The sequence below is a fragment of the Acanthochromis polyacanthus genome, chromosome 14 (assembly GCF_021347895.1).
Source record: "Acanthochromis polyacanthus isolate Apoly-LR-REF ecotype Palm Island chromosome 14, KAUST_Apoly_ChrSc, whole genome shotgun sequence".
NCBI classification, from domain to species: Eukaryota; Metazoa; Chordata; class Actinopteri; family Pomacentridae; genus Acanthochromis; species Acanthochromis polyacanthus.
Genome location: NC_067126.1, coordinates 5,057,097 through 5,084,590, shown reverse-complemented (window position 1 = coordinate 5,084,590; position 27,494 = coordinate 5,057,097). Strand labels below are relative to the sequence as shown.

The 27,494-nt window shown below is 42.0% G+C and overlaps 1 protein-coding gene and 1 long non-coding RNA gene across 6 annotated transcripts in view; one reads left to right on the top strand and one right to left on the bottom strand.

The window, feature by feature from the left end:
* LOC127537093 (NACHT, LRR and PYD domains-containing protein 3-like) overlaps window positions 1–27,494 on the bottom strand; it is a 135,062-nt gene that overhangs the window by 30,880 nt on the left and 76,688 nt on the right. The window lies entirely within an intron of this gene.
* LOC110946369 (uncharacterized) overlaps window positions 15,495–27,494 on the top strand; it is a 95,568-nt gene continuing 83,568 nt past the window's right edge. Inside the window, exon 1 of the long non-coding RNA XR_007946580.1 lies at window positions 15,495–15,555. This is a non-coding gene — a long non-coding RNA (uncharacterized LOC110946369). The remainder of the gene's footprint in view (window positions 15,556–27,494) is intronic.

Below are 27,494 nucleotides of genomic sequence, written 5' to 3'. Positions count from 1 at the left end.
TTGAAATGTGCTATATAAATAAATTTGCCTTGCCTTGCCTAACCCCATCCCCACCAAGAACACGGAAAACATAATCAACAGAGCAAAGAAGGCCCTCATCAAAGAGAGGATAAGGACGACTACGGACAAACTGGAAAAAAAAAAATCAACACATCAATACAGGAAGAGTCAAACAAACTCAAAGAAATCCTCGCTTTGGAGCCAGACATACAAAAACAGATAAGTTTGCACTTAAAAGATACACACGAAGCAGAATTTATAACGAAAAAACGCCATATACAAAAATTGAACAAGTTAAGAGAAAGAACAGAAGTAAGGACGTATATACAAAATTTAACAATAAATGGGTGCGAAACCTTTCTCAACGTACCCTCACGGAACCAGAACAAAAACAGTTTTAACCAGAGGTATCAATTTCACTGTCACACCCACAAAAATACCACACGAAGAATACGTATTAGCAACAGAGTTAGCTCGCCAGAAAATACAGGATCAGGGACACAAATCGGAACCCCGTAATGCAGTAGCAGGTATTTTAAAATCGGCAAAACTTCCACACAGCAACATTACAAAGCAGGAATCGATAGCAATAAAATCACTCAGACAGGAGAACAGTGCCACTATCCTCCCGGCCGACAAAAGACGCACCACAGTCATTATGGACACGGACTCATATGAAAAACAGCTCACCGACATGCAAGAGGACAGGAACACTTACTTGAAAAAGATCCCACAGAAGAAAAGAAACAAACACTAAAAACTCTGTTAAAACCATTGCTAGAATCCCATAAGATAACACCGGAAGCATACAAACACCTTATTCCCACAGCTAACGTTACCCCCTGGATATATGGAACACCAAAAATACATAAAAAAGACACACCACTACGTCCCATAGTTGACAGCATTGGATCAGTCCCCTACAACCTCTCAAAAGCATTGTAGAAATCATTAAACCCCTCCTTGGTACATCAAAACATCACTGCAATAATTCAAAACAACTGGCCCAAGAACTCAACAATATCACAATACCAAAAGACGAAATTTTCATGTCACATGATGTAGTTTCACTATTCACAAAAACACCCCTTGACGTCACATTACAGGAACGACTCTCTAAGGACAGGACATTGAAAAAACGCACAAATCTCACAGTAAATGACATTATCACACTACTCCGGTTCATCGCCACATCCACCTATTTTCAGTTTAAAGGCACAATATACCGTCAAAAACAAGGTTTTGCAATGGGAGACCCACTATCCGCAATAATGAGTAATTTTTTCATGGAGGACCTGGAAACAAAAGCCATCCACACAGCACCCACGCACTGTAGACCCACACTCTGGAAAAGATATGTCGATGACATCCTGGAAATAGTAAAATTTGGACACACGCAAGAGCTCACGAACCATCTGAACAACATAGACCACACTGGCAACATACAATTCACACACAAAGAAGAAATAAACCGGACCATCTCATTTTTGGACATCAGCATACACCACAGACAAGACAGCAGCATTAAAATAACAGTTTACAGAAAACCTACACACACCAGTACCTCCTCTGGACATCAGAACATCCCACAGCACACAAACTTTCAGTAGTCAGAACACTCTACGAACGGACTAGTATTATAACGGACGATAAAGACAGACAGGAGGAGGAAAAACATATCAAGAATGCACTTACAAACTGCCAATATCCGACATGGGCCATAACCAAAGGAAAACAAGCAAAAACCAAAGAGAAAAAACAAAAGGAAGCAAAATCAAAACACACACAAAAATCGGACAATAAATGTAACATCATCTATGAAATACCGTGCAAATCATGTAACAAAACATACATTGGTGAAACAGGCAGGTCATTCAAAACAAGAAGAAAGGAACACCAAAAAGAATGCCAAAAGGAAACTACTGGACGCCTTACAAGAGCACAAAAAGAGAAAGCTGAACAAAAATAAAAATAAAAAAAATAAAAAATCAACCATCACGGATCACTGCAGAAGACAGAACCATGTTATGGACTGGGACGGGGGGAGGATTATCACTTCAGAGACTAATAAACAGAGACGATGGATCAGAAAGCCATTGAGATCAGGAAGCGGGCGGGCCACACCATGAACCGGGATGAGGGGCCCTACATCCTCTCGCATACCTGGGACACCATCCTCCGGAGACCACCAGACGGCGTGGTCGGTTTGACAGATCTGTCAAATCGACCACGTGATAAAAAGGACACGTCACCAAACGTCAGATGACGCTCTGAGGAAGACAGCAGAAGCTGTCGAAACATGTCAGCAAGGTAAAAACAACTCTTTTCGAATTGTCGGTTTAAATAAGTAACACTATTGTAAGATATTCAAACTCTCACAACTGGACTGATGTGATGTTTCCACATCTGTGCTCTACAAATGTTGATGTTCCAGCAGCTGACTCACCTGAGAGACACACTGTCCTCTGCTGCCTCCTGGTGGACACTCTGGTGAATCACAGATCTGATGGGATTTTTCGACAAGGAATGTTTTGGACTCTGGACACTGAGTGTGAACATGGAGGAGCTTCAACACTGTGTTTGTTTCACTGTCAATCTTTACGTTTCTCTTCTTGTCTCTTTGTTCCTCCTTCAAACGAAGCTCACTGATCTCTCTGATGGAAAACAAACTAAACAAACAAACTGGAACATACATGACATGTTTGTGTGAAAGTCACATTTGAACTGTGTGAAATTCCAGGAGAGTCACTAGGAATCCTCTTCTAGATTTGTTCTCAACCAGATGTGTGGAAAAGAAAAAGAAATAAAACACACAGATGGTCGCAGATGAACCAAAGCTGACTGATTTACTGAACTAAGTTGAAAAGAAACAAGACTCCAGACTACAAGTTAGAGCCAAACTTAACTCTCCTACGTTCAGCAGATAAAAGTCCAAATGAAAACCCTGCTTGGACTCACCTACACTCACTGCCCACAACTAAAGCTACAAACAGGAGAAACACATGCTGTGGAACTTTCAGGACATTTCATCTCAAACAAACAGTGGATCTGAACATGAAGCTCATGATGGAGGTCTGGATGAATAATTCCATCCTGACTGACAAACTGACCAGTTGGACAAATACAGTTTCTGTCAGAGAGCAGGAACTGAGCTGATGGAAACACATCCCAGATAGCAAACTATGGGTGAATCAATGTTGAATCTATGTTGAGACCTAACATTGAAATTATACAGAAAGTGCAAGGTTGATAAAATGTTGAGTCAACATTTGCTTTTCAACCATAAATCACACTTTACCCAGATAGCAAAAGATGTTGAGTCAATGTTGAATTAGGGTTAAGAAGGTTGAATTGTGGTTACGGTTGAAGACTGATGGTTGGATCAACGTTGATTCAACAACATTTTGTCAACATTGAAGTTTGTGTTTAAAAGATACCATTGAATCTACATTGTATTTTGGTTTAATTAAAATGTTTGACAGGTCAATGTTTAATTAATGTTGAATCTATGTTTGCAAACATGTAATCTATGTAAGCAAACGTTGACTCAACATTTTATCAACCTTGCGCTTTCTGTATAATTTCGACGTTAGGTCTCAATATAGATTCAACATTGATTCACCCATAGTTTGTTATCTGGGATGTCAGCAGAAAACTGACTGATGATCATCAAACAACTAATATGTGCTGGAAAAGTCCTGATTAAAAACCTGAAGGTCCTGAGTGTCATTTACAAGCTGAGTCAGGATGTGTTTCAGAGTTCTGTGTTAATAAAGGTCACATTGAATCATTACCAACCATGACATTATGCTAATGTGAGGACAAAACTAAAAGATAACACGCGAACATTCCCACAAACAGACCAAGGGCTGAAAACCTGGAATTGAGGCTCCAAGTGGGCAGATATCAGTCAGAGTGGAAAACATCCTGAAACTTCCTGCACACTCTGCAACCTGTCATCAACCTCCAACGGATCAAGTCAACATTAACTGCAGTTCTCCATCATTCACAGTGTGGAGCTGAAACGCTAAACTATACAGGAACAACAGACTTCATACTGGTTCCCAGTCAGAGTCTCTACACACCAGCTGCTGCTGCTGCTTCAACCTCTGGATCATCAGGACACACTTCATCCTCTCAGCACAAACACCGTCCTGATCAGCATCACTTCCATCTGCAGAGAGAAGAAGAAAGATGAGAGGAGATGAATGAGTTTGATCAGCAGCTCATCAGGACTTCAGTGGTGTTCAGAGCAGCAGCTTCATGTTAACGTGTTGGAGTGAACACACTGAGCTCCAAGCTCACACACTTGCACACACTGTCAGCATCAGGTGTGTTTCTCTGCACATTTCACTGCATCCACAGTGGAAACAAACTGCTGACAGTCATCAAGCTTCATTACTGCACAAACTCTTCACTCATGGATTTACTGCTCCTCCATTTAAACCAACAGTCTCTGAGTGTCCATCAACATCTCATCTGCTCTGAAAACATCAGCTGACAAACCAACATGGAGGCTGTCAGTCAACACATCTGGATCAAAGCACACACAAGGACACACATCCAGATGTGAGTGCTGGACCTGAGCAGAGCTTCTGCTCTGTACAAACACCTCATGGTTCCTACATGTGATGATGCTGCTGCTGTGAAATAAGAGGTGCTGGTTTGCAGGCTTCAGTCTCACTCATCTCAGAGCTGTGACAAACATCACACTGATCAGCTGATCACTGTTGGAATGAGACAACAAACAGTGAGATCAGATCTGATGGACACTTTGATGAAGGAGGACCACTGTCTCTGCACATCTGGAAGGCTGTCAGCTGGAATCAGCTTTATTTCCTCAACACATCGACACAACAACAACAGTCGGCTTCACATCCACTCAAACACACCATGACAACAAGCTTGTGGCTCCTCTGATTGGCTGACTGCTGTCTCTGTGTTTCTGTCTCCATTCTACTCTCACAGCTTCACTGAGAAGCTGCAGGTTTACAGGAGACACTCGATCTTTGCTTTGATACTGACTGTGTTTAGTAGAAAACTGCTGGAAGCAGCAGAGACTGATGGAACCTTCTACTGACCTCAGAGTCTTCAGGCTGCAGTCTGGACTCTCCACAAGCTCTAACAGATGTTTCACTGATGAATCCTTCAGATTGTTCCAGCTCAGGTCCAGATGTTCCAGATGGGAGGGGTTGGACTTCAGAGCTGAGACCAGAGAATCACAGCTGATCTCTGACAACCTGCAGCGCTCCAATCTGAATAAAGAATAAAAGATGTGTATAAAATCATTGATGATCCATCAGATGTGTTCAGGTTCTGAATGTGCAGATCAACATTACTTTGTCCTCATCAATCAGCTTTTCTCTAAAAGCAGCACAGTGACTTTGTCCTTCTCTTATTGTGGATCATCATCATGTCAGCCTTCTACACACATCATCCACATGTCAGCACAACATTCATCCACCTATTCATGTACACACATCAGTAACATGCTGCATCATCAACAGGATCAGGATCAGTCTTCGTTTCCACGAAGTGCCTATTGAGGCTTGCTTCATTTAGGGGAGGAGCCAAAAATGATGACGTCCGAAGCCTCGTTGCCTGGCTGAACCACGTGACTGCTTCGGAAAGTGGTTTAGATTTTGCCGCGAGGCCTGACAGCAGAATAAACCCCTCAGGCCCCGTTCAAAATGTGGGTTTTGATAGAGAGTTGTGGTCAGTCGAGAGTTTGGATAGAGTTTTGATTGTCTAGATACTAGAGTTTGGATAGTGTTTATATAGTTTGGAGAGTTTAGAGAGACAGAGATAGTTTGGAGATTTAGGAGAGTGAGGAGAGAAAGATAGGTGATAGGAAGGAGCCAAGCAGGAAGTGGAAAATTTCCCATGTAGGAACATTTTGATTTTTTAACTCCTAATAAGGTAAGCTAAATCTAACATTATTACAGACACATTAGGTTTGCTTATCAAGAATTGTATTTTTCACCGTTTCTTATTTTATTCAAAGGTGAGGTGTTTATTGTGTGTGTCAAAAAAGGAATCGTTTAAAACCAGAAACTGTTGAAAACCTGTTACTTCTGAATAAAATGAATAAAATCTCCCCTTTCCTGTACATCCTTGTCCAAGTTACACAAGCATATTCAGTACAATCTTCCTAGTTCCACAAGCACTTTCACTGTCCTCTGCCTGCATAAGGCCATGCCATTTTCCTAAGGTGACAGAAAGACATTATTACACAACCTGCTACATTCTATGATAACACCATTTTGGGGAAACTTATACACACAGAATACATGAAAATATATTTTATTATACACATATGTGATTATTTATCTATAGAAATGATTTGATCATACATTTTTTTGTTTTTCATAGTCATTCCCAACAGCTATAACAAACAACGATTCAACGCATCAGGCATGTGGTTCAGGTACAGCTGCCTGTGATTATACACTTGACCAGTAGGTGGTTTCGTGTGCTCATGAAGCTTCAAGAAATGAACCCTTTCTTGAACCAATTGGCTCAAATGGTTCAATGCCTCATGAGGCTTCATCTCACCATCACTACTATAAACTAAAACTAAGAAAACAGAAATGGAAGCCTGCGAATACTAAACTGGATTAACTAAACAGAGCTACTTACACTACAGGGGAAACTGACAGCAGAGAGGGGAATAAGCTGGGGAAAACCCAAGAACAGACAGGAGAGCAACAGAGTCCAAGAGGGGGGAATCCAGGAGGGGGGAGAGCAGAAGAGTCCATGTGGCAGGTTTGGTGGGGAAGCAGCTTCTGAATCCAGGGGACAACACAGTCTCAGTGGGGATGTAAATCGATGCTCTCGTAGGGACTGAGTGACTGAGCAGGGTTTAAGTAGTGGAAAGGAGAGCTTGTAGACAGGTGAGCTGACTACTGCAGGTGTCACACATTGCAGTTATCAGCTGAGTGCAGACAGGTGAGCAGAGAGAGCAAGACAGGCAGGAAGACAAAGACCAAAAGACGCAGACAGAGGGAGCCAGAGGTACAAGACAAGTATAGAGGTGACATGGGACGAGTGAGGTAGAAATATAGGGGAAAGAGACAGATGACAGGAAAAGGGAGGGAGAAGGAAAAAAGAGGAAGAAGGAGAAAGAAGGGCAGGGCCTAGAGCAGGATCCTAACACATTCATTTACTTTAACAACTAACATTCAACATTTTCTGCACTTTCTGCTACAAACACTTCACTTTTGTCACAACAAACTGAATTTAGGACAAAAACAGAAAATATGAACCAGAGCAGATTTACAGCTTCATGGATGGAAGTTCTGTTGAACATAAATGAGCTTCAGTTGTCATTAAACACATCAGATCTACAACAGTAACAGACAGTCAGTGAACTGACCTCAGAGTCTTCAGGATGCAGTCTGGACTCTCCAGAAAACCACTCAGACGCTTCACTCCTGAATCCTTCAGGTCGTTCCTGCTCAGGTCCAGATGTTCCAGATGTGAGGGGTTGGACTTCAGAGCTGAGACCAGAGAATCACAGCTGATCTCTGACAAACTGCAGCGAATCAATCTGAATAAAGAATAAAAGATGTGAGTTGAGGAGACAAAGTTCCTGCTTGAAATCATTCAGAGTTTCATCATGAGTTCAGAGCTGAAGAAGCTTCAGAAGGTCCAAGTTCAGAAAATGGAAACTCCAAGCAGCTGAAGCCAACAGGATGCAGCTTCAAACAGTCCAACAGAAGCAGTGAAGAAGAGCTCGCATTCATATTAATGACAACATGCTACTGCTTCAATGAAGACGGAGTGACTTCAGCTCTGAAACTCTGCAGCTCCACCAGTGGCTCCATCCACACAAACTCATGCTGAGCAACAAACAAGGAAAAACACTCGCACATTTATTTCACTTTCTGCTCACAGTCACACAAACACACAAGAAGGAAACGTGGACAAAATGAGGCTCCAGACTCTAAAATATCTTCATGTTCTGGAACCATGGAGACGTTTCCATCAGGACTCTGCAAACACATCATTTCATTCTTCATCCATCTGTCATTGATGGTGGAAAGTGTCCATCACAGTTTTCAGAGGACCAGGTGACGTCTTCAAACTCTTTTCTCAAACATGTTGACTTTGAAATGAGTGAAAGCAGAGAAGTGAAGTGTGTGAGGGGTGGAGCAGCTGTCTGTCATCCACCTGCAGCTCCGTGCAGCAAACACAGCTGATGATGGAGGACAGAAGGAAACGTTCAGTAGTCTGACTAAACTTCACTACAGCTGATGCTCCAAATGTTGGCTGAACAACAGGAACAAGCCATCTGCATGGAAGAGCACAAACACAATCAATGTGTGGAAACATTCAGCTAAAGTTCATCACATCCAGACGGAGAAATGCTCAGTTTGACTGCTGAGCTGCTAGTTCATCCCTCACTAAGCAGCTAAGTTCTGTCTGCTCGCAGCCGCACACACACTCAACTCATTCTACCAACATGGTTCAGGATTCAAAGGAAGCATTCTCCACACGTTTATTTAACTGTGGCTCACTTCACTAATTCACTCTCACATTCAGAGCATCATCTCAACTGTCCATCAGAGTTTCACTTTCAGAGCATAGAACAGCAGGATTTAGTGATTTCAGGCTGCAGACAAACTCTGTCTGACTTTATTTTCACTCTTTCTCTCACTCAATCTTGCTGTTAGTGGCACAACAACAACTTCAACTCTTTTCTTCACTAAAACCATTAATATTGCACTAAAATACTGTCAGAGACAAAGTTCTGCATCCATTTTACACTTCAAAGTGAAGAGTGAAAGAGTTTTATTCAGCACCATGTTCTGACATTTCCTTCATGTCTGTTCAAGGTGGAGCTTTTCATTCTGATGTGATGCTGGACACTTGAATCAAACACTGAACAATATCTGATTTAGTGACACTGTCCACAGTGTTCTGATCATCCATCAACACAACATCAGTGTCACAAAGTCATCTGCTTTCTGCTGCTGGAAATAATTATTGGATCTATTTTACATTTCAGTCATCACATTATGGGATAGAATAGTGTTGCTTCAAAACAATCTTCCTGCAGAGAGCTGCACGACTCTTCATTTATATACAGTATATATGAGGAGATCAAGCAGCTTTCATTCTCTTCTGTAGTTGCTTTGTTGGTTTCTTTCATAAAAGTCAAAGTTGTGGATGATGAACAGCATCAGTCAGAGGAGTCGTACTGTTTAGATCTTCATCATACTCATCCCTGATCACATGACTTCATCCAACAGTTGGAACCAGCAGATGCTGAATATTAGTTTCTGTCTCTCAGGATGAAAAACAGCTTGAATTACAGCTCAAACTATCAGTCCACTATTTGATGAGTCCGTAGACAAAAGATGAAAAACATTTCAATCATGGTTTCACTCATTTATCCAGCAGAAACATCAAACTGCTTCCAGTCTGTCCACTGTCAACACTCTCTGTTTTCTGTCACATTAAACTGAATATTTGGGCTTTTGGACTGTTGCCGGAACAAAACCAGACATTTGAAGACGTCACCTTCAACTCTGACAAAGTGGGATCAACATTTTTCACTCATTTCAACATCTGATAAACTAGTGAAATAAGTGACAGTTTGATCAGTGATAAAACAGCTGTTAGCTGCTGCTGTCAGTTTGAGGTGAAGAGAAACATGAGGTCTGATCTGAGCTGAAGATCACGTGTGTCACAGTTTCACTGTCAGTTATTCACTGGAGGATTTTTATTCTTAGATTCTTCTTAGCAGAGAAGAAGAAAACAGGCATTACCATGAAGATCTAGCCGAGCCACGCGAGACCCAGCTCTGAAGACGCAAGGGTCTAGTTACCCTTGGTAAGCCTCGAGGCAGGATGCTCCTAAAACTGACCGATGAATCACCATGAAGTGTAGAGTCAGAAGGCGGGCGTAACTAAGTGACGACAGAGGCGCGACGATTCCGACAGAAACAACTGGAAACAACTAGCCTAGCCGTGCTAGACAACCCACGGCAACAAATTTAATTCTCTGCCAGGGTCGACAACAAAAACGACAACAGTCGTTGAGCTTCATTAGCACCGACTCTGAATAATCTTTCTGTTAACATGTCTGTAATATACTTGAGCTTCACCCATAGACTTTATAAATAAGGCTTCACCGAACTCCCGCATCCTCTGATTTCCAGCGCTCTAGGAACTACGTCAGCCTATTCGTTGTGCTGATTGGTTGTATACCTGCCTAATTGCTGCAGAGTGATTTGAAAGACAACCTTTTAGCCCGCCTCCCTCCCTGCCAAGGGTAACTAGACCCTTGCGTCTTCAGAGCTGGGTCTAGTGCGGCTAGGCTAATGAAGATCCTCAGTGTGGATCAGTAGAACATCGCCTGATGGCTGCAGTTTAGAGATACTACAACTTTACATCGCATTCATCTCAGCACACAAACAAAACATGATGTCTGACCTCAGAGTCTTCAGGATGCAGTCTGGACTCTCCAGAAAACCACTCAGATGTTTCACTCCTGAATCCTGCAGCTTGTTGTCACTCAAGTCCAGATGTTCCAAATGGGAGAGGTTGGACTTCAGAGCAGAGACCAGAGAATCACAGCTGATCTCTGACAACCTGCAGTCCCTCAATCTGAATAAGGAATAAAAGATGATCCATCAAATGTGTTCAAGTTCTGAATGTGCAGCTCAACACATTCTAACATTCGTTAGTTAGTTAGACCCATCGCTCCTCTTGGAGCATAAGGCTGCCGACAACAGTCTGCCAGATTGCTCTGTCCTGGGCTGCTCTCTCCAGCTGTCTCCAGGTCTTTCCCATCTTCTTGATGTCAGCATCGAGATCTTGTCGCCAGGTGTTTCTTAGCCTTCCTCTCTTCCGCTTCCCTTGGAGGTTCCACCTGAATGCTTGCCTTGTGGTGTTACTAGCTGGCTTCCTCAGGGTGTGCCCAATCCATCCCCATCTTCTGCACCAGATCTCGTCCTTGGTTGGCAGCTGGTTGGTACGCTGCCACAGGTCTGCATTGCTGATGGTGTCGGGCCAGCGTATCTGGAAGATCCTTCTTAAGCAGCTGTTGATGAACGTCTGCACTTTCCTGATGGTGGTCTTCGTTGTTCTCCATGTCTCTGCTGCATGCAGTAGAACTGACTTGATGTTAGAGTTAAACAGCTGGATCTTTGTGCGTGTTGACACCTCCTTAGAGCTGCAGATATTCCTCAGCTGCAAATATGCTGCCCTCGCCTTGCCGATTCTTGCTCTCATGTCTGCGTCTGTGCCGCTCTGTTTGTCAGCAATGCTGCCCAGGTATGTGAAGGCCTCTTCGTCTTCCAGGTCACTCCTATGCAGTGCGACTGGGTCCTCATTTGTTGTGTTAATCTTGAGGATCTTGCCCTCATGAATCTTAAGGCCAACTTGTGCTGAGGTGGCTGCCAACTCTGTTGTCTTGTCCTGCATCTGCTGGTGGCTGCGGGAGAGCAGGGCCAGGTTGTTTGCAAAGTCCAGATCACCAAGCTGGTCAAACAATGTCCATTGTATTCTGTTTCTTCTGTCTGCTGTTGATGTCTTCATGGCCCAGTTGATCACCAGGAAGAAGAGAAAAGGTGACAGGAGGCAGACTCCGGTCTTCACCCTGATGCTGTCTGTTAGCTGTCCTTCATGGACTACTCAACAGGTGATTCCTTCATAGGTGTTCTTGATCAAGTTGACCAGTTTGGTTGGCACTCCATAGTGCCGAAGCAGCTCCCAGAGGATTTCGCGGTTCACGCTGTCAAAAGTCTTCTCGTAGTCAACAAAGTTGATGTACAGCGAGGAGTTCCACTCTAAAATCTGCTCGATGGTGATGTGTAAGGTAGTGATCTGGTCAATGCACAATCTGTTCTGGTGGAAGCTGGGCTGCTGGTCTCAAAGGAGGGGGTCGATGGCACCTTTCATTCTCTCAAGTAGGATCCTATTGAAGGTCTTGCCTGGCACTGACAGAAGCGTTATTCCATGTAGTTGGCGCAGTTGCTGAGGTCTCCTTTCTTGGGTACCTTGATGAGGTAGCCCTCCTTCCAGCCTGCAGGTACTTGTTTTTCTTCCCAAATCTTCTTGAATAGAGGGTACAGCATCTCTATGGTGGTCTCCAGGTCTGCCTTGAGTGCTTCTACAGGGATGTTGTCTGGTCCTGCTGCTTTGCCATTACTCAGGAGCTTGATGGCTTTCCCAATCTCCTCCCAGGATCAACATCAAATCTGATCATTCTTTCATTTATTCCATCACCACCTTCTTCTGTGGAAATAAGCTTGCTAGCTTTGTCTCCTTCACATCTTCCAGCGTGTCTTCCAACAACAGTCACATGTCATCTGTACATTACAGAGGGATTCTGATTCCTGCTGTCCACACTGACTGTCCACTGCTCTCTTCCTAACACAACTCCACTGGAAGGAATCACTTCATCAGCTCAGCTCACACTAACATCAAGCTTCAGCTTCTGACTCACACTAATCAACTTCCACACTGTTGACAACTAAACTCCTCTTTGACTTCCTGAGGCTCCACTGCAGCTCAGCACAAACACTGTGGAAACACAAACATACTGACTTGATGTGTGAAAGTCACACTGCTGAAGCCTCATATCACTTTCACAACAGCTTTACATTCAGACACACAGCAGGACTGTGGATTCTGTCCTCCATCTGGAACTCTGCAGTCAGCTGATCAGGGCATTTATTCACACTTCAACAATCTCAAACATCTTCACACTGTTTTCAGGAAAATACTCTCAATTTATCAACAAACTCCAAACTTCAGTCAAGGATTTGACTTGAATATATTGAGAAACCATCAACAGTGACCTGACCTGAGAGTCTCCAGTTTACAGTTTCGACTCTGCAGCCCATCACAAAGATGCTTCACTCCTGAATCCCGTAGGTTGTTCAATCTCAGGTCCAGTTCCATCAGATGGGAGGGGTTGGACTTCAGAGCTGAGGCCACGACTTCACAGTCACTCTCTGAGAGTCCCAACCAGCCAGAAAATCTGTAATGAGACATAAATGACAAAACATGTTGTTATGAAAGAGGACACTTTATATTTCCTTCATGCATTTGATAGCAGAACATCTGGACTGGTCCTGTTGGACATTTAGTTCTTCACATCAGAGCTTCAGCTCATCTTCTCTGACTGTTTGACATCAAACTGAATTCTCATCAGCCTCTCTCACACCTGCACATTTTCAATCTGGAATAATTCTATCTAGAATCTTCGTGTTTCATCTGCAGATGGAGGACAGAAGATGGACTTCCATTCAGGCTTCCATACTGTCCACAGTCTGTCAGTGTGCTCTGATCCCACGTCTGACTCAACAAAGTTCTCAGGAGAACATCTGGATCAGAAAAACATTTTCTGTCTGGATGTTGACACCACATTTACAGAAAGAATAAATACAAAACAATTCAAGAAAAACATCACAAATTACTACAAATAAAGGAATTAAAAACCAACTGAAAATAGTAACATTAATAATTCCATTAAATCAATTCTCCCATACATCAGAAATGATTAAATTCTTATATTCAACTCCAAAGAAGAGAAAAAAATCATTTCAAAGCTGTATGTGTGATTGTAGAAGACTGCTTCCAGAAGCTCCTCATGTAATAAGAACTGATGCTGTGATAAAACCTGGACAAGAGCCTCTACAGTTCTTCATGTGTTTCAGCAGATCTGCATGTTTCCTCCATCAGCCAAAGGAAGAACCTCACAAGAAAAAACTGTCTGATGGAACAATTATTAGAATGAAATAGAAAAACTGTCTTCAGTCATTTATCAGCTTCAAACACAAGAACATGAAAAATCTACATTTTCAGTGTTTGAAGCAGCTGAAGAACATCTGAGACTAAACACAGCTGACATGTGATGTTTGAAATAAACAAGTGGAACACTGAGAATAATGAGATGTTCTTGTGAGAACATCTGAAGAACTGAACTCCTGACCTACTCTGACTGATCATGTTCATCACATCTGGACTCACCGGAACTTTCTGCAGTTCCTCACAGCTGGAATCAGTCTCCGTTTTCCCTCCTTTGATGTTCTGTACTTGTTCAGGCTCAACTCATCCAGAACCTCCTCTGACATCTGCAGCATGTAGGCCAGAGCTGAGCAGTGGATCTCAGAGAGTTCCTTCTCTGATCTGTTCTCTGACTGCAGGAACTCTTGGATCTCCTGATGTACTGAGAGATCCTTCATCTCCATCAGACAGTGGAAGATGTTGATGCTTCTGTCTGGAGACATAAAATAACTCTTCATCTCCTTCAGGTTGTTGATGACTCTCTGGATCATTTCTGGCTGGTTCTCTGTCCGACCCAGCAGACCTCCTAAGAGTCTCTGGTTGGACTCCAGACAGAGGCCATGAAGGAAGCGAATAAACAGGTCCAGGTGACCATTTTTACTTCTCAGAGATATCTCCATGACTCTGAACATGAACACATCCAGAGTGTCGCCTTCCAGGAAAACATCCAGAGTGTCTCTGTTCGTGTCTTTCCAGTCATTTCCCAGGAAGTCCTCAAGAACCTTCTCCTTCCTGTTGCTGTAACAGTGGAACATGTAGACTGCAGCCAGAAACTCCTGAACGCTCAGATGGACAAAGCAGAACACCTTGTCCTGGTACAGTCCTCTCTCCTCTTTAAAGATCTGTGTGAACACTCCTGAGTACTTTGAGGCTGCTTCCATATCGATGCCACACTCTGTCAGGTCAGACTCATAGAAGATCAGGTTTCCTTTCTGCAGCTGCTCAAAAGCCAGTTTTCCCAGGGACTCAATCATCTTCCTGCTGTCTGGATTCCAGTGTGGATCTGTCTCAGCTCCTCCATCATACTTGACCTTCTTGACTTTGGTCTGAACCACCAGGTGGTGGATGAACATCTCAGTCAGGGTTCTGGGCAGATCTCCTCCCTCTCTGGTTCTCAGCAGCTCCTCCAGAACTGTAGCAGTGATCCAGCAGAACACTGGGATGTGGCACATGATGTGGAGGCTTCGTGATGTCTTCATGTGGGAGATGATGCTGCTGGCCTGCTCCTCATCTCTGGATCTCTTCCTGAAGTACTCCTCCTTCTGTGGGTCAGTGAACCCTCTGACCTCCGTCACCATGTCCACACAGTCAGGAGGGATCTGATTGGCTGCTGCAGGTCGTGTGGTTATCCAGAGGCGAGCAGAGGGAAGCAGATTCCCCCTGATCAGGTTTGTCAGCAGCACATCCACTGAGGTGGACTCTGTAACATCAGTCAGGACCTCATTGTTGTGGAAGTCCAGAGGAAGGCGACACTCATCCAGACCGTCAAAGATCAACACAACCTGGAAGTCTTCAAACCTGCACATTCCTGCTGCTTTGGTTTCACTGAAGAAGTGATGAACAAGTTCCACCAAACTCAACTTTCTCTCTTTCAGCACATTCAGCTCTCTGAAAGTCAATGGAAACATGAAGTGGATGTCCTGGTTGCTTTTGTCTTCAGCCCAGTCCAGAGTCAACTTCTGTGTTAACATTGTTTTCCCGATGCCAGCCACTCCCTGTGTCATCACTGTTCTGATTGGTCCATCTCTTCCAGGTGAGCCTCTAAAGATGTCTTCTGATCTGATGCTTCTTTCTGCTCTGTCTGCTTTCCTGGATGCTGCTTCAATCTGTCTGACCTCATGTTCATCATTGACCTCTGCAGTCCCTCCCTCTGTGATGTACAGCTCTGTGTAGATCTCATTCAGGAGGGTCGGCTGTCCTGCTTTAGCGATGCCCTCAAACACTTTCTGGAACTTCTTCTTCAGAGAACATTTAAGTTCACGTCTACAGACTGCAGCAGCAAGTTCTGAATGAAGACACAACATGAGATCAATGAATAAATGACAGCAAACATTGCAGCAGTTCATCCTCCTAAAGACTGATTGTGTGAAGATATTCTGAGACTTTAGTAAATGTTCTGTTGATCAGCAGCTTCAGTCTTTACACAAATCCTCTTACTGCTCTGCAGACAGTCAGCCAGCTTCTCCTGCTTCATCCTCCTCAGGAACAACACTGTCATCTGCTCAAACATCTCTCTGCTGCTCCTCTCATCTTCATCATCACCCTCCAACTCCTCCTCATCCTCCCTTTGACTCTCTGAGCATTCTGGGTAATCTGGACTCACAACCTTCCGCATCTTCTTCAGCTCCTTCTTTACAAAAGTCACCATGTTGTCCTCCAGCAGCTGGAACAGAGAAATGTGTCTATGAGTCCATCAGAGTCAAATCATGGAGCCAAACATCAGATCCATGTTGGACACACTGACAGTCCACTGGTCTACAAAGAGCAGCATGGAGACGCCTGAACACAACAGATGGAGAACAACTTGTTGTCCATCAACTCACCATGAATATGGAGTCCAGGTGATGCTGCTGGACAGACTGAGCTCTGGGAACCTCTGAGTTCTGCTGCTCCACTCTGTGGATCAACATCAACAGTTAACTCTCAGTACGTCTGTCCACACAGAGACAAACACCAGCTACGACACCATCAACGTCTTCAGGAGACTCTGAAAATGGAACCAGTTATCTCCACATTTAAACCTCATCATGTCTCCCCTCGCTGTGACGTGGACGTTCACGTCAGACACCAACACTTTGGATTTCAGAGCAGGTCGGACAACACGTCGTACAAACTGGTTCTGTTCTAGAATAAGTGACTCTTTCTGTTAGTTCCAGCTTACATCTGATCAGCAGAAAATTTATAGAAATGTTCCTTCGACTGGTCGCTCTTGAAGGACAGACAGCTGGGTTCAGGACAGTCTGGTCTCTGCTGCTGGATCCTGAAACAAAACCAGAGCAGATAAAAACTGAAGCAAAACATCTTCAAACTGTTAATAAACACAACAACAACTTTGAGTCTGAAACATCTTTCTGTCAGTTTTACTGTCTCACCTTCCATTTGCAGATCGTCTGAAGTCAGGAGGAGGATCTTTTGACCAGTTACTCTTCATGGACACACAGCTGGATCCAGGTCCAGGTCCAGGTCCAGGTCCAGATCCAGGTGGATTCCTGCGAATAATGATGCAGCAGCGATGTGATGCTGAGCTCTGACATGCAGCAGAGTCCTGGACAGTTAGAGATGGTGGTCTCACCTCTGAGCTTTGCTCTGGTTCTCCTGTTCCCCACACAGAGAGCTTTTAGAGGGAGGGACTCCCTCCTCTCTGTCCTCACACTCATCCATGATGCTCAACTCACAGCAGCTCACACACACTTTCTACCTTCACCTGCACAGGAAACAAACATCATTCATCCACTCAGATCCTCCTGGAAAAGATCAGCTGCTGCACTTCTACTATCAGTCCAGCAGATGGAGTCATGGAGCTGCAGAGACTCACAGAGAAACCCAAAGTAAAAAAGACACGACGCAGTTTGTATCGTGAAGAAACAAAGAAACATCAGCAGCTGATCAAACTGACTGAAGTCAATCAATGATCTAATATAAATACTGACCGACTGCAGTGAATCGATAACCTAATAATCATATTGATGGATGTTTAAACAGCAGTGATCCAGAATTTGTGGTGAAATAAGAAGTGAACATGTAGAAACATGACAGAGCAGAAACAAACAGCAACATTACTGAAGTTAAAGCAGCAAACAAAGCAAACTTACACTTTATTCAAAGCGCTGAAGAAGAAGAAGAAGAAGAAAGTTTCCAGTCCACTCCTGGACGCTCAGACATGATCTGTTTCCTGGAACCAGTCAGGACTCCACCTGTGAGGAAGCAGCAGGCAGAGTTTCACAATCAGAGCACATTTTACAGACTGTAGAATAAAGATGACGTAGCTACCGTGACTGAGAAAATGAAGCCAGGATTTTCCTACTTCCTAGTAAAATCCTGGCTTCATTTTCTCAGTGCAGAGACCAGGATTTTACTGCTTCCTAGTTTACATCTTGGATTTTTGGAGAGTGACAGAGGACGGAAAGCAGTGATTGGTCAGACTAAATAAGAGCCCCGTGCAAATTTAGCTGCTGCTGCTAACAACATTAGCCTCCATAGAGGAGATAAAGTCTCCAGGTCAGTGTTAAAGCCATCTCAGTAACTGGTTGTCCTCTTCTCCACATCTGGACATCATCACATCTAAAGCAGTGACCAACGTTACTGTAGCTGAAGTTACTGTAAGTTAACATCAGACTGGAACCTCTGATCAGAAACATGTTCTAACATCGGCTTTTAAAGTTGTTCTTAAATCTCTTTTCATGACTATTTATATCGTTGATGTAGAAACTCAAGCCGTCATGAAAAGTTCCATCTTTGAACACAATAACAGTAAATAAATAAAGCAAAAGTCAACTAGTGATATTTTCTGAATTATTTGTAGCTGAATGTCACAATAATACAAAATAAAACATATAAAATGCTTTTATTGTGAAATATTTGGTCACACAAGTGAAAAGTTTTTTGGTTGAACTTTCATAACTGGTTGAGCAGCTTTGACGAGTTGAAGCACAAAAATCTAAACTATGTTTTGTGTTATTGTGAGGTGCAGCTTTAAGTTGTGTAACAGATTAGAGAGATCAGAAACCAGTTTTATTTGTTGTTGTATATCATCCTCCTGCTCCTTACTCTGAGTTTTTGTCTCAATTCTCAGACTTTTTATCTGATTTAGTATTCATTATTGTGGGTGACTTCAACATTCATGTTGACATAGACAGTGACAGCCTTACGGCTGCTTTTAATTCAATATTAGACTCAAATGGGGTTTCTCAACATGTAAATAAACCAACTGTTAGAGTTGAATTTGTAAATACATTTATCATAATCAAGCCTTAGAGCATTAACTGTGTGTACATAGTGCTTTACATGACTATTTTTATAGAATACCACTCACTCACTTCTACCTGCACATATCTCTCTCTCTCTCTCTCTCTCTCCCTAGTCTCCACATCCCAGTACTTTTCCACTCTCTCAGCAGCTCCTCAAATGTTAGCACTCCCATTTGTGTAACTTGAGCTACTTCTTATCTTATGCAGCCATGTACCCACACCTGCTTCTGTATAAATAAACCATGTATGGGAACAGTGTTTTGTAGCTGGCACTGTGCTGTTACCATAGACTGTATATATAGTGGACATAGCATCTGGCTCCAGAATTGAAGCCAACCCGGACGTGTCAAAAACTTGCAATATCACGCCGTCCGCTAGGGTTGGCTCCAAAAAGCTTTTGCTCCATAGACCCCAATTCATTTTTGGAAAAAATAAAATGTGATAGACTGATGTTCTACAGCTCAGGATTTTTTTCCCGTTAGTTTTCATGGTCAAAATGAGAGATCAGGTGGCCGATCTTAAAATAAATCAATACTGAATTTTAAATAAATCATTAAAGTTGGCGGAGCCAGGGGGCGTGGCTATACTTGATTGACAGCAACAGAAGCCTCTGCGGTAAAATGTGGGCGGGATAAGAGAGTCCTCAGCCAATCCTGGCCCTAGTTGCTCTCCGGTCCAGTCTGTTTGATGACGCTTTTTACGTCACTGGCTCCAAAAAATCCAAAAGGGCGACCAGGAAGTAGCAAAATCCGGGCTTCATTTTCTCGGCGTTGAAACCAACGGGTGATGTCACGGTTAGTTTACGCCTGGCTGTTACCCTTGCAAGTAAACGACTGGTCTCCGTGTGTTTTCTGGTCTGGTGAAGATATTCTTGTTATGTGAGAGCTCTTAGCGGAGTTTCTCCCTGACACCAACCCATAGTTTTAATCACACCCTTGAGCTTGTTCTGACTTATGGCATACACACGTGGACAAAATTGTTGGTACCCCTCAGTTAAAGAAGGAAAAACCCACAATTCTCACTGAAATCACTTGAAACTCACAAAAGTAACAATAAATAAAAATTTATTGAAAATTAAATAATCAAAAACAGCCATTACTTTTGAATTGTTGATTAACATAATTATTTAAAAAAACAAACTAATGAAACAGGCCTGGACAAAAATGATGGTACCTCTATAAAAGATTGAAAACTATTTGACCAGAGTGACATGATTAACTCAGGTGTGTCATTTAATTGACATCACAGGTGTTTCCAAACTCATAATCAGTCAGTCTGCCTATTTAAAGGGAGACAAGTAGTCACCCTGCTGTTTGGTGAAAAGGTGTGTACCACACTGAACATGGACAACAGAAAGCGAAGGAGAGAATTGTCCCAGGACATCCGAAAAAAAATGATAGACAAACATCTTAAAGGTAAAGGCTATAAGACCATCTCTAAACAGCTTGAAGTTCCTGTGACAACAGTGGCTCATATTATTCAGAAGTTCAAGACCCACGGGACAGTAGCCAACCTCCCTGGACGTGGCCGCAAGAGGAAAATTGATGACAAACTGAAGAGACGGATCGTTGGAATTGTATCCAAAGAGTCCAGAGCAACCTCCAAAGAAATTAAAGGTGAACTCCAAGGCCAAGGTACATCAGTGTCAGATCGCACCATTCGTCGTTGTTTGAGCCAAAGTAGACTTCATGGGAGACGACCAAGGAGGACACCAATGCTGAAAAAAACTCATAAAAAAGCCAGACTGGAATTTGCAAAAATGCATGTTGACAAGCCACAAAGCTTCTGGGAGAATGTCCTTTGGACAGATGAGACCAAACTGGAGCTTTTTGGTAAGGCACATCAACTCTATGTTCATAGACTCAAAAACCAAGCATACGAAGAAAAGAACACTGTCCCTACGGTGAAACATGGAGGAGGCTCAGTAATGTTTTGGGGCTGCTTTGCTGCATCTGGCACAGGGTGTCTTGAAAGTGTGCAAGGTACGATGAAATCTGAAGACTATCAAGGCATTCTGGAGAGAAATGTGCTGCCAAGTGTCAGAAAGCTTGGTCTCAGTCGCAGGTCATGGGTCTTCCAACAGGACAACCATCCAAAACACACAGCCAAAAACACCCAAGAATGGCTGAGAGAAAAGCGTTGGACTATTCTAAAGTGGCCTTCTATGAGCCCAGATCTGAATCCCATTGAACATATGTGGAAGGAGCTGAAACATGCCATTTGGAGAAGACACCCATCAAACCTGAGACAACTGGAGCTGTTTGCTCATGAGGAGTGGGCCAAAATACCTGTTGACAGCTGCAGAACGCTCATTGACAAATACAGAAATCGTTTAATTGCAGTGATTGCCTCAAAAGGTTGTGCAACAAAATATTAAGTTATGGGTACCATCATTTTTGTCCAGCCCTATTTCATTAGTTTGTTTTTTTTAAAATAATTATGTTAATCAACAATTCAAAAGTGATGGCTGATTTTGATTATTTAATTTTCAATAAATTTTTATTTATTGTTACTTTTATGAGTTTCAAGTGATTTCAGTGAGAATTGTGGGTTTTTCCTTCTTTAACTGAGGGGTACCAACAATTTTGTCCACGTGTGTAGAAACCGAAATAATATTTCCCTAGAACCCTCTTCTTTCTGACCATTTTATGATAACATTTCAATTCTTTTGGATTGTATAGGAGTTAAGAATAAATATCATTACAATAGATGCCTGTCTGACAATTCAGTAACTAAATTTAAGGAAGTAATACCTTCTCTATTTACTTCAACATTTTCTGATCAAATAGAAGGCAAATATGATAATTTTAATGCCACAGAAGTGGATTATTATGTTATAATGCTTCAGCCTCACTATGTACAACACTTCATCGTGTTGCACCTGAAAAAAAAGAAAGTTATATCTCAGAGAGGACCTGCTCCTTGGTATAATTCCCACCTGTGGACTTTAAAACAGGCGTCCCGAAAGCTGGAAAGGAAGTGGTATTCCACTAGTTTATTTGGCTTGGAAAAATAGCCTAGTAATTTGTGTGTGTGTGTGTGTGTGTGTGTGTGTGTGTGTGTGTGTGTGTGTGTGTGTGTGTGTGTGTGTGTGTGTGTGTGTGTTTGTGTGTATATATATCTATATCCATATCTATATCTATATCTCTCTCTCTATATATATATGTCACAGGCCAAATTACAATCCAGGCAGATTTTAAATCCGCCTAGGCAGAATTAGAATTTTGATTTCGCCTTGGCGAGATTGAAATTTGAAGGGTTTTGAATATGATATGCTCTGTTAATGTAATTATTTGTTGTATATTAAAAAGAATAACCCTAACCCTCTAACAGGATTTTGGTATACAGTATATGAAAAAACAACAACCCAGAAACTACTTTGACAACATAATTTTTTCCCTGCTTATTTTGCCAAGTGTTGAGGACAAAAGTTGACATTAGTTCTAAAGTAATTATTTACCTTGTATCTAAAACCAAATTTCAAGGTACATAACGTTAGGGAAAACAAATAATTACATTAACAGAGTATATCATATTCAAAACCCTTCAAATTTCAATCTCGCCTAGGTGAAATCAAAATTCTAATTCTGCCTCGGCGAGGCTCATATATATGTTAATGTAGCGTCCCCGGTTGACAAATAAAGGTTGGTCTCTTTAACTGGTGGTTGAAAAGTGTTTTATTGCCTTGCCTTGACCATATCCACCGTAAGAGCTACAATGCAGACAAATAGGAATACAATTAGCAACTCTTACACCCTTTATGCCATATATTTATTGCCCTTTTTAGCCATATTTATTACCATATGAATTGCTTTTTAATCCTTGACCGTTATACCTTGACAATCTCTATTAGAGTGCTATTTACCATGAATTTATGTATTTATATAAACCTTTTAGCTGTATCCCGTTTTACCTTGTACCAGGAGATAGACCATGTTACTTTTAGCTAGCAGATTAGCAACTAATACACTTCATAACTATATCAAAACACATGTAAATAACAGTTTCCTATACAAACCTTGTTCTCCTTATCAACCAGGTGCTAGAGTGACTGTCAGCAGCTTTGAGAACACCTTAAAACTGTTTTGTCTCAATTATTTTCCGTGGAGCACCTTTTTCTGCTCATCGGACCTTTTGCGCTGCTTTCTGCTTTACTGTAATTACTCCTGCTTTACAACACCTAGTGGACGTCCTTTCAAAATAAAGCTTTAACTGTAAATTCTCTATGACGTATTACTAAGCAATCACTGACCAGTTTAGCGATAGAAAAATATAAAATTATAAACATGTACAAGTGGCTAAGGCATTTACAGTTAATTTTTAATAGAGAACAAGAACAACTCCAGGTTTCTCTTCAGCACTGTAGCCAGGCTGGCAAAGAGTCAGTGAAACTTGTATTCCTTCAGCTCTGAGCTGTAATGACTTCATGAGCTTCTTTACAGATAAAATTGTTATGATTAGAGAAAAAATAATAATCTCGCCCTTCCTACAAATGTCACAGATATATCATCAAGTACAGTTGCTTTAGAATTGGCCGTAAGACATGATGGATATTTAGAATCTTTCACTCCCATACATCTCTCTGAGATAATAATAATTATAATAATAATTACAACAGTTTCTACATTCAAACTATCAACATGTCTTTTAGATCCTATCCTAACTAGTTTACCTTTAATTATTTCCTCAATGTTAGCTCTGATTAATCTCTTTCTAGTAACAGGCTACATACCATAGGGTTTTAAGGTTGCTGTAATCAAACCTTTACTTAAAAAGTCCACTCTAGATCCAGAGATGTTTTAGCTAACTATACACCTATATCCAATCTCCCATTTCTCTCTAAAATTCTGGAGAGGACAGTTGAAAATCAATTATGTGAACATTTACAAAGGAATAGCTTGTTGAAGAGTTTCAGTCATACTTCAGAGTGTATCATAGCACAGAAACAGCTTTGGTAAAAGTTACTAATGACCTTCTCATAGCATCAGACCATTGTCTGGGGCCTCATTTATAAAGCTTGCGTACGCACAAAACAGGGCTAGAAAGTTCCGTACGCCACTTTCTACACAAAGGTTGTGATTTATAAAAACAAACTTGGCCTGAGAATGTGCGCACCGGTGCGCCAACTTTGATGCTTGCTTAAGCACATTTTGGAGACAGAGGGAACGGCAGTGCCGGAGGGTGACGTGGTGAACTGAAACCGGATTGATCTCAAACCTTTATTGTTAGCACATATTAGACTTGTAGAGCCGGACAATCATAAACCCTCATTGTTGTAGATGTTCATATAGTGCGCCATTCGGCCTACGACTGTATTTGCAGAACTATGTTCATACATCAAACTTCCATCTTCAAATGATATAGAGCGGTGGATGGCACTGATTGATTACTAATTTGGAAAAGGCATGTGACAATCAGTCCAATCACTGATCAAGCGGATAAATAGCGGGTCACAGCTGTGCATAATGTGGCACAATGGATGCGCTGGCATTGCTGGAAGTCACATAAATGGTAGACAAAAACGGAGAGAGATTTTAGGGATCAGGGGGATTTCCTGGCCCATGATGATGACTAGCTAATAAGCCGATTCAGATTCCCTAGAGCAGTGCTCTTGGATTCATGTGCTGAACTGGGCCGTCTTAGACCGACCCACCCGCCAAAATCACGCCATCCCAGTACAGACACAGGAGCTCACCACTCTGGAGTTTCTGGCGACCGGCTCCTTCCAGCGGGAATTGGCCGACAGGTACACACGTGGACAAAATTGTTGGTACCCCTCAGTTAAAGAAGGAAAAACCCACAATTCTCACTGAAATCACTTGAAACTCACAAAAGTAACAATAAATAAAAATTTATTGAAAATTAAATAATCAAAAACAGCCATCACTTTTGAATTGTTGATTAACATAATTATTTAAAAAAACAAACTAATGAAATAGGGCTGGACAAAAATGATGGTACCTCTATAAAAGATTGAAAACTATTTGACCAGAGTGACATGATTAACTCAGGTGTGTCATTTAATTGACATCACAGGTGTTTCCAAACTCATAATCAGTCAGTCTGCCTATTTAAAGGGAGACAAGTAGTCACCCTGCTGTTTGGTGAAAAGGTGTGTACCACACTGAACATGGACAACAGAAAGCGAAGGAGAGAATTGTCCCAGGACATCCGAAAAAAAATGATAGACAAACATCTTAAAGGTAAAGGCTATAAGACCATCTCTAAACAGCTTGAAGTTCCTGTGACAACAGTGGCTCATATTATTCAGAAGTTCAAGACCCACGGGACAGTAGCCAACCTCCCTGGACGTGGCCGCAAGAGGAAAATTGATGACAAATTGAAGAGACGGATCGTTGGAATTGTATCCAAAGAGCCCAGAGCAACCTCCAAAGAAATTAAAGGTGAACTCCAAGGCCAAGGTACATCAGGGTCAGATCGCACCATTCGTCGTTGTTTGAGCCAAAGTGGACTTCATGGGAGACGACCAAGGAGGACACCACTGCTGAAAAAAACTCATAAAAAAGCCAGACTGGAATTTGCAAAAATGCATGTTGACAAGCCACAAAGCTTCTGGGAGAATGTCCTTTGGACAGATGAGACCAAACTGGAGCTTTTTGGTAAGGCACATCAACTCTATGTTCATAGACTCAAAAACCAAGCATACGAAGAAAAGAACACTGTCCCTACGGTGAAACATGGAGGAGGCTCAGTAATGTTTTGGAGCTGCTTTGCTGCATCTGGCACAGGGTGTCTTGAAAGTGTGCAAGGTACGATGAAATCTGAAGACTATCAAGGCATTCTGGAGAGAAATGTGCTGCCTAGTGTCAGAAAGCTTGGTCTCAGTCGCAGGTCATGGGTCTTCCAACAGGACAACCATCCAAAACACACAGCCAAAAACACCCAAGAATGGCTGAGAGAAAAGCGTTGGACTATTCTAAAGTGGCCTTCTATGAGCCCAGATCTGAATCCCATTGAACATATGTGGAAGGAGCTGAAACATGCCATTTGGAGAAGACACCCATCAAACCTGAGACAACTGGAGCTGTTTGCTCATGAGGAGTGGGCCAAAATACCTGTTGACAGCTGCAGAACGCTCATTGACAAATACAGAAATCGTTTAATTGCAGTGATTGCCTCAAAAGGTTGTGCAACAAAATATTAAGTTATGGGTACCATCATTTTTGTCCAGCCCTATTTCATTAGTTTGTTTTTTTAAATAATTATGTTAATCAACAATTCAAAAGTGATGGCTGATTTTGATTATTTAATTTTCAATAAATTTTTATTTATTGTTCCTTTTGTGAGTTTCAAGTGATTTCAGTGAGAATTGTGGGTTTTTCCTTCTTTAACTGAGGGGTACCAACAATTTTGTCCACGTGTGTATGTGTTTAATATGAAGAATATATGAGGTTACATTTGTTGTCTAAATCCTATCTGGGTCTGATATACAGTTACATGATGTCCTTTAGGTCTGGGATATCACAATCATAAATAAATAAGTTGCTGATCCACGGCATTTTACGCAGCGCCGGCTGCAGCGTAAAATGCCGTGGATCAGCAGCTTATTTATATGAAGATACATTCATGAGTTACTTTGCATTGACGATTCATGGTAAAATGTGAGTGTGTTGTGGGCGGGATGTGAGGTGGATCCACCTGCACAATTCCAGCTGGAGTGTGATTTATAAAGAGGAAATTGCGTGCTGCTGTGCGTACGCACAGTTTTATAAATTAGAATATTTTTTGGCGTACTCCTATTTCAGATTTTCGGAGTAGTCAAACTTCTATTGTGGATCCTACGCAATGTTTTATAAATGAGGCCCCTGGTCTCTATACTTGTTTTGTTGGACCTTAGTGCAGCATTTAGCACCACTGATAACAAACTTTTATTACAGCTACTAGAACATTCTATTTGTGTTAATGGGACAGCACTGGACTGGAGATCTTCAGGGTTCTGTCTTAGGACCAATACTGTTCACATTATACATGCTTCCTTTAGGCAATATTATTAGGAAGCACTGTATTAATTTCAATTGCTACGCTGACAACACTGAACTGTATTTATCTATGAAGCCAGATGACACTAATCAGCTAGCCAGATTGCAAGATTGTCTTAAGGACAAAGACCTGGATGACGTGTAATTACCTACTACTAAATTCAGACAAGACTGAAGTCATTGTATTTGGCCCCAAACATCTTTGAAACTCACTTTCGAAGCAAATAGTTACTCTGGATGGCATCACATTGGCCTCCAGTACTACTGTGAGGAACCTCGGTGTTATCTTTGACCAGGACTTGTCCTTTAACTCACACATAAAGCAAATCTGAAGGCCTTCCTTCTTTCAACTGAGAAATATTGTAAAAATCAGGAGCATCCTGTCTCAGAGTGATGCAGAAAAATTAGTTCATGCTTTTGTTACTTCCAGGCTTGACTATTGCAATTCCTTATCAGGATGTCCAAATAGCTCTCTCAAACATCTTCAGTTGATCCAAAACACTGCAGCCAGAGTACTGATGGGAGTCAGCAAGAGAGCTCAGATTTCTCCTATACTTGCTTCTCTTCACTGGCTTCCTGTTAAATCCAGAATAGAATTTAAAATCCTTCTTCTGACATGTAAAGCTCTTAATAACCAATCTCCATCATATCTTAAAGATCTGATAGTACCATATTATCCTAGTAGAATGCTTTGCTCTCAAACTGCAGGTTTACTTGTTGTTCCC